Here is an 8,773-nt window from a genome sequence, read left to right as displayed (position 1 = left end):
TCTGCCATTTTGTCCCCACCCGCATCTAGCTCTCCCTCATACCTAGAGTCCATTTTTTGTATGTTGTCCTTCATTAGGACAGTTGACAGCTTTACACCAAAGCTGAAGTCTCATTTAATCCTAAGCAAGGGGGCTAGAGGAGAACTAAAGTCCCCTTCCCATAACAAAGGACATAGGTCACCGGGAGGATCAAGGTCTCTAACAGAACCTGCTCACCTTTCAGGGTTTAAATTATGGTCAGGCCTAAGAAGCTCCCTATTGCGACTGAGTGTATTTGCATAGACATATCAGTTCCAATAAAAGCAGCTGTTCCACTGAGGCATCCTGAGAAGACTTTTGTCATTCCCTCTCATTTCTGTGGATGGATTTTCTAATGTGGTGAATAATAGAGAAAATACACACACACACACACATACACACACACACATGCCATTTTGGAGTCCCAAGGTAACCATTCACAATTATGGGCCGTTTGCTTAAAAATTGATAACTGATTTTGTTGTATTTCTTGAGTGGAAACATCTGAACTGTGCATTCTTTTTTATTGTTGTTTAAGGAAAGAAGGGTAAAAAATACTACAGTACAACTGGAGAACACAAACTGAATTAATAAGATGGTAGGATTAATCTAATTTACCGTGGATACACCCCTCATTTGGTAGAATTTATTTAATTGGCAACTTAATTTCGGTAGAGAGGCATTATAATTGGAGTTGATTACTGTGGGATTTTTATATACTCCATGATGCATTGTGAGTTACAGTAATGCATGATATGAAACTGGCTAGTTTTAAGTCACATGAACCATTTGGATATTTTTATCTCAATTACAATGAATTTGCTGAGAAATGCTCATTAACTGGCCCTTTTTTTTTAGGTTGAATTTTATATTGAAAACCTTTGGGGGCCATGTCAAAGATGATTGGAAATGTGATTAAAAAGTACTTAATGTATTAGAACTGCAGTGGAAATGTGCTGTGGCTTCCAGGTCCCTCCAGTCCTTGGGTTGCAGGATTGTTACGAGTCATCACTCTGTAATAAATGGGGATTTTTTGGCTTAGAATTTAACAGATTTTCTTGATCTTTTCCCATATGATCTACACAGAAATGTGGATTAGTGAACTGATTTAAAGAAAAAAGCATCTCTGTTAATAGTTTGGGGTAAAAACAGATGAAAATCCAAAGCCAAATGATGAATTTCTCAAAAAGAAACAAGGATCAGATTGTGTAAGTATGTAGGAATGGGGTAGCTTTAAGATGTTCAAGAGATGAGAGAAGACAAAGATGTAGAGTAGAGCAGAGGATCTCACACTTGTCACCTGTTCAAGTTTATTTATTTTGAGAGAGAGAGAGAGAGAGAGAGAATGAGTGGGGGAGGGGCAGAGAGAGAGGGAGGGAGAGAGAGAGAGTCCCAAGCAGGCTCCATACTGTGTGTAGAGCTTGAATTCATGAACTGTGAGATCATGACCTGAGCTGAAGTCAGACGCTTAACTGACTGAGCCACCCAGGCACCCCTTTAAGATTTTAAGTAATCTCTACACCCAACATGGGGCTCGAACTCACAACCCTGAGATCAAGAGTTGCATGCTGCACCAACTGAGCCAGGCGCCCCTGTAATAAATTCTTCATGCGTGCATCACCATCATGAAATTGTCATAGGAACAGCCTGTGGAGAATGCATAGGAACTAAACAGTGAATGGTAAATATTCTGGATATATAATGCATTACTTTGCTAGGGCCTGACTTCTTACTGCATTTAGAATAAAATTCAAACCTCCTATGTTAATTTCCAGGCCAGATGGAACCGTCTGACTTCATGTCTTAGTGCCACTCCCATCCTTGTTCTCCAGGTTCTAACCACACCAGCTTGCTTTCACTTGCTTGGACTTGCTACGCTGTTCTTATTGTAAGGCCTTTGCATGGCCATCCTCTCCGTCTGGAACACTTTTCCTTTGGCTAATTCTTTCCTATAATTCAGGTCTCAACCTAATTTTAATCCCTCCCAGCAGGCTCTCCATCCTATCTAAAGCAGTCTCCCTGCTTTCCAGCCCCCAGGCCCATCTATCACTTACCCAGTTTGATTCTCTTCAAAGCTCTTGTGACCCAAAATTCCCCTTTTATTTTAGGATATCCCCCCCCCCTACCTCCCCCCATAGGGTATAAACTTCACAATATCAGGAGTCTTCTTTTTCATTTACTGCTGTAGGCCCAGATCCTAGAACAATACCTGACATATAGTAGGAGATGAATGAATGAGAGAGAGAGAGGAGAAGAAAGGCAGGCAGGAAGAAAGGGAAGAAAAGAAAAAGAAAGGGAGAAAGAGTAGAGGAATCCACAGTGGAACTGCCCATGGAAAAGAGGAATACTGGCCGAAGAGAAAAGGAACTAGGGAAGACAATTTAGGAGAGAAACAAAGAATGGTCCAGGTAGTGAGGGTTGGTTAGGATGTACAATTCTGACCGCTGTGAAAAGAAGCTTTTTTGCATGCATTCTAGCAGAGGGAATGGCAAGTGTGAACAGGAACTTTTTAACACGTAGCTGCTTTTTTTTGGTTGTTACGGTTTTATTTCTAGTGTGGTGTGGGGTCCTGTGTGTTACTCTTAGGCAAAGGTTGGGATTTTTCCTTCAGGCTGCAACTGCTGAATCTTCCTGGTGTTGCCACTGGGAACCATCTAGACATGAACACCACCCATTGTGGGTCCACAGCCTCTTCTAGGACTTTTAGGCCAACAGGCTGGAAAGAGAGTGACACAACCATCACCTCACTGTACCAATGAACCCAAGTTCTGTGGGTGAGCGGCTATGGATGATAGGAGTGGCTTTTGGCAAAACATTACACGATTTAACACAAACCAAGAATAGAGAGGTAAACCTTCCCAGAGACTAGATGTCTGGAACAAGAGACTACTTAGGAATCATTTTTCTGGTACATGACTTTTGGGGTTTTTTTATTGTATCAGTGCAGCTTTGTTTAAATGTGAGTTCTTTGTAAAAGTTGAGTCCTCTGCAAAACTCATACACTGGCAACATTTTAGACAAAGAATGTACACCACCCCAGTTTGTTTTTATCCAGAAAAAGATGTAAGCTCTGGCACTGCTGTGACCCGAGGACTTGAGACCATGGTTGCTTGTACAGTCAGGAGCCCAAACTTTTGAAACACAAGTCAACGAATCTGTGTAGATTTTTTTCTAACACCATGTTTGGGCAATTCCTTTTGTCCTTCTCAACCATACCCTTGCCAACACTAATACATCCAGAATCCGTAGCCATCTGGGGTTCATCAAATGAAGTTTGGCTTCCATTTAGCTCTCCCTGCAACGAAGTTTATGACAAAGGAGGCAGGATTCCCGGAATGTACATTTGGAGTGCTTCCCCCTCATTTGAACTAGAAGAGGTGAAAAAGCATCTAAGTTTTAAAGTTATTTAAAAAAAAAAAAAAAGGAATTGTGTGTGTCTGTCACATTCAAAATCATAGTTCCTGTGTTATTCTGCAAGGAACTACATCAAAGTAATCATATGTAAATCTAAGTATAGCATTTTATCTCCATCTTAATAAATGCCTAAATCACATTAGCAATATTCATTCAAATGACTCAAGCTGTTTTCTTACTTTAAATTTTTTTCCAGCTTTACTGAGAATAATTGATATAATCACTGTATAAGTTTAAGGCATACAGCATGCTGGTTTGATTTACATATATTGTGAAATGATAACCACATTAGGTTCAGCTAACATCCATCTTGTCATATAGGCACAATAAAAAGAAAAGAAAGAAGAAAAGAAAAAACATTTTTCTTTGTGATGATTTCTTTTTTTAATCTCGATGAAGTATTAGCTGAAGTGCCCCACGCTGTAGAAACACACTCCCATATTTGAAACAGAAAAGGCTTTGAAGAGATTAAAATCTCATTATCTTTCATTTTACCAGTTAACGCCAGAGGAAGAAAATCGTTTCAGCTAAATTAACTGCTACTGTCACACTTACACATGAATCCTCACACTAAGGCAGACACACATTAAAATTCAGAATTACATCTCATACATCATGAAGGCGTGTTGTAAATCTTGCAGGTTGGTTTCAGTGCATAGACAGTTGTGGCATAAGGATGCATTTAGCTGCAAATAACAGAATCCAGTCTCCAGGGCCTCACGCAATGATGTTTAATTTTCTCACCTAAAAAGAAGCCTGGAGAAGGCAGGCTTAGCAGTGCAATAGTCTCATTGAGGACCCAGATTCTTGTCTGTCCTTCTGGTCCTCCATCTTTTGCCACCTCATGGCTACTGCAGCTTCAGATATTAAGTCCTCACAAGGCTACATTTAAAGGTGGAAAGGACTGGGGTAAAAAAGCTTCCTTCTTTGAAGTTATGTTTCTTTTCCAGGAAGAAAAATTTCAGGAAGTCTCCCTGAGACCTCTCCCTTTGTTGCATTGGCCAGATACCGGCCAGGCTCGCTCTTAGACCAATCCCAGGCAAAGGGAGATGGGACAAGCCCAGTCCCAGTTCACTCCCTCACAGCTTGGGTGGTGGCTTATCTTTCTTGACCTCAGGTGCTCTCTGCCCATCACTCAAACAAAATAGGGCTTTTGTTACCCAGAAAGACATATATGGATAACTCAGAGGCAAAATGTGAACAGTGACTGTCCTGTTTCTGGAGGAAGTGGCCAAGACTTTTAATATTCTTCCTACTTTTGCCCCTTTATATAATATTTAGAAGTTGAAGCAACATGGAGATTTATTTTATTAAGATTTATTTAACCGTATAGTTACAGAGTTATGTCATAGGAGCCTTTCAAAAAAGATGCTGCTACAAGACTAATTGTCTTGGAGTGTCAAAAGCTTTGAGAGGCTTAGCTTGTCAGATTCCTATAGGCCCATGAGACTGCATTTTCTTTCCAACATGATGTCAGGACATCTGAGTGGTTGACCATGAAGCACCACGTAAACAATAAGATCATTGTTGCTAGCTTCAAGGAAATACAGGTAGTCAAACTCAAATTGGACGAGATTGACCGTTTGGCAACTGAAGATCATGCTTTCTACTTATTGTTGAACTGTTCTGAATTATTGATTTGGGGCACACAAAGAGCTTTTAATTTTTTCCAAGTTCATAATTTTGGAAAGTGGTCACATGAATTTTGATACATAGTATGAACTGTGCAGTGAATTTCTAAAACTGGCAAATCGTAATATGGCTCCATTAGAAAGTATTTTCCTGTCTGTATTCAGTGTCAAGAGACAACTATGAAGTTGAAATCAAATTACGTTCACCAAGAAAACATGGCATCCCTAGAAGTTTAGAGGTAAGTCTCATGAAATTTAGAGGTTAGACATGAACTCTAGGGAGGTCCTGACATTTCTAGCAATTTGAGCAATGCTTGGCAGTGTACTCTTTAAGAAAGGAATAAAGGTGAAGAATTACAATCAGTTCTAGAATTGCAAGCTCTCCTCAACAAAAGATAACCCAAAACTCAATCGATAAATACCTAAAGACACCTAGTCTCACCAGCCTGTGAGTACAAATGAAGTCATGTTAATAGTAAATAATACACAGTTTCCTTTGTTGACAGACCCTTCCCCACCCCATAAAAGTCTCACTCAGATATTTCTTGAGAATCTCCAAAAAGGTACCTTGCACGTATGTGTCACATAGCAATTTGCCAGCCACAATTATCACACAGCATCCATCTTGTGTTTCCTCTCCTGCCTGCACAGTGCCCCATACTGCCTGCAAAGTAACTCTAAAGGGCCTTTCTCTTTCCCCTGCTATGCTAGCCTGTGCCAGGCTTTCTATTTGTAATGCTAACCCAACTGTCAGTCCCGGAAGCTAGGTGAGACTTGGCCACACCAAGAACAAATACTACTGTCTCAGGGGCTTACCGTAACAAAGGTTTATTTCTCACTGTCATAAAACCTAATAAATAAAGATCTGGACAACCCTTTAGGGCAACTATTTTCCATATAGAAAGTCAACAATTTAGGCTGAGAATGGTTTCACAGTCCTGTAGCTGTCCTATCAGGAGCAGGAAACCTCTCTGGTCAACCAAGCAGGCTTAAAGAGATGCCAGATAAAGAAAGGGCTTACTGGTTACTCACCAGCTCTTCTCTATATCAGACTGCAAATGGCCAGAACTATGGCCCCACTCAACTGCAAGAAGGCTGAAAAGCACAGAGAAGTCTTCCACAGATATGAAAGAGGAGGAGAACAACAGTGGAACAGTATTTGATGCATAGTAGTAAGACCTACTTTACAGGTCAGTGCTGGGTTCTGGAAAAAAAATGGAAACAAAGACCTCTCCAGTTCTTTGCTCTGTTTTGTCACCTGATCCTCAAATCAGTACTGCTTATACCCAGAATCCCCAAAACTTTCTCATGAGTAGGGTCCATTGTTTAGTCGTAATTTCTCTTTGTTAGGAGCTTCAACATAGCCCAAGAATGGGGGGACAATGCCATATCATCTCTCTCATTGAGGGACAAATCCACATACACCCTTTTTTTCTAACTCCTTCACTAGGTGTCTGACTTGTTCACTGCAATAGGATAAAGTCACAGCCCAGTGTCTGGAACTCAGAAATGTGTTAATGAGTCGATGGATGGATGGATGGATGGGTGGATGGATGGATGGGTGGATGGAAGAGTAGGTGGATTGATGAATGATGGTTTTCTCTCTACCCAGAGAGGAACTCAAGGGAAGCCTGTTACTACTTTCTATTTACCCTCTGAACTTCTGGCACTTTGACCCTAGCTTCAGTCCTTCTGTCTTGGACACCACTTTTGGCTCTTTTGGGGGGATCCCTTTGGATTGGGACCTTGTTTAAGATTAACTATGGGAGAGTGAGAGTTTCAGTTTAGTGGCTGAAATTCTACCACTCAACTTAAGGAATGTGCACATGAAAACAATAACCACATGGAAAATAAAATACCTTTTTATTAACTGGTAAGTAAGTACCCTATTATCTGCCAGTGTAGACATCTTTGTTAAGCCACATGAGATTATGCTGTTTAGGCCTGGAATCTAAGGAAGGCTTGCATACTTCTATCACTCGAGAGTGTTGGAAAGGTCTGGAACAGACCAGATGCAATTGATGCTGAAGCTCTTAGGTAAAAGAGAGAATGGCCAGGCCCTGACCCAGCGCACTGCAGTAAGGGGACTGTGTACAAACGAGGGAACATCGGTTTAGAGACTCTACCGCCTAGTAGAATATAATTGGTATTAGCCCTGTGCTTTGAGTGCTTGAACAACTCCCCCTCCCTCTGAAAGAAGCTGGTAAGAAGGGTGGACTGGGGGTGTGGGAGCATTGAAAATGCCCCCTCCTCTACAGACCCAATATCGAAAAGGAAGGAGAGCTGGCTGGAAATTCTCCACCTCATCTTCCCCTCTTCCATAATTAGCTCTTTACCCTTCCTCATCCTAAATGCTACCTTCACTTTCCTCTTTGCCCAAACCCTTCAGTCCTTTACATGGGGTCACACCTATTCCACTCCATGACAGACTGTCTCCAGAAAACCAATCTAGGCCAATGTCCTCATTCTACTAAACAAGTTTGTTAGAGAGACCAGTTCAAACTGTAGGCTTATTGATGCATTTTTGTACAAAGTCCTTTTTTATTTTTTTTATTATTTTTGAAAGCAACTTAAAAAAATGTTTATTTATTTTTGAGAGAGAGAGGGAGAGGCAGAGAGAGAGGGAGACAGAATCCCAAGCAGGCTCCACACCATCAGTGCAGAACCTGATGTAGGGCTCAAACTTACAAACCGTGAGATCATGACCTGGGCCAAAACCAAGAGTTGGACTCTTAACCGACTCAGCCACCCAGGAGGCCCAAAGTCCTTTAAGAAAAAAATACAAAACTCACTACATGTTAATACTGGCATATGGATACACTTTCTTTTGCCTGTATATGGATTTCTGAGCAAGTGGTGCACTATTCTAAGTTCTTGGGAAACTTACATAAGAAATAGCCTGCTTCTGCTGCTCAGCTAGGGTCCCCATCGCCTTAACGTGTTTGCTGTAAAATAACAAAAAGTTCATAATCATAATTAAAAACAGCAATTGGGGGAAAAAAGACTGGAAGTTTGACCATGATGTGGGCAATGTGAGAGGAGAGATTTTGGATGGGGCAGTCAGTATTTCCCTGCCAGCTCCAGTCTCTCAACCTCTCCCAGTCTCCCAATTTTATGCCATTATTTCCCCCCATTCACCTTCATTTCTGCCAGCCTCAATTAGTGTGAAGAGTCTCTGTCTATGTCATAAGTATCTATTTAGGTAGTACCTATTTAGGTAGCTGTTAGTTAACATCATCTTCCTTGTTTCCAACGAATTGTGCTGTTTATCTAATAGTTCTGTCAATGAAATTTTAGAATAAAAAAATAGCAAAACACCTCAAAGCATTCTCATAACTGCAGAAACTTTACAAGAAAAAAAAAAAACCAGAAAATGAAAGCAGTTAAGAGACTTCTAAGTAATGTACAGACACTCCACCACAGAAGATGGCCAATAAGCATATGGAAAGATGCTCAACATTATTAGTCGTTAGGCAAATGCAAAGTAAAACCACAATGAGATACCCCACGCCCCCATTAAAATGGCCACAAAAAATTTTCAATGACCATCTGAGTGTTGGTGAGGATGTGGAGCAAATAGATGCTCAAAACTGCTGTTGGGAACATAAAATGGTACAGCCACTTCAAAATACAAGTAGGCAGTTTCCTGAAAAGTTAGACATACACCTACTGTTTGATCAGCCCTGATCATTCCACTCCTAGATATTTAT

Source organism: Puma concolor, chromosome D4 (assembly GCF_028749965.1).
Source record: "Puma concolor isolate L17-30 chromosome D4, mPumCon1.1.hap2, whole genome shotgun sequence".
Taxonomy (NCBI): Eukaryota; Metazoa; Chordata; class Mammalia; order Carnivora; family Felidae; genus Puma; species Puma concolor.
This window is presented reverse-complemented; position numbering follows the sequence as displayed.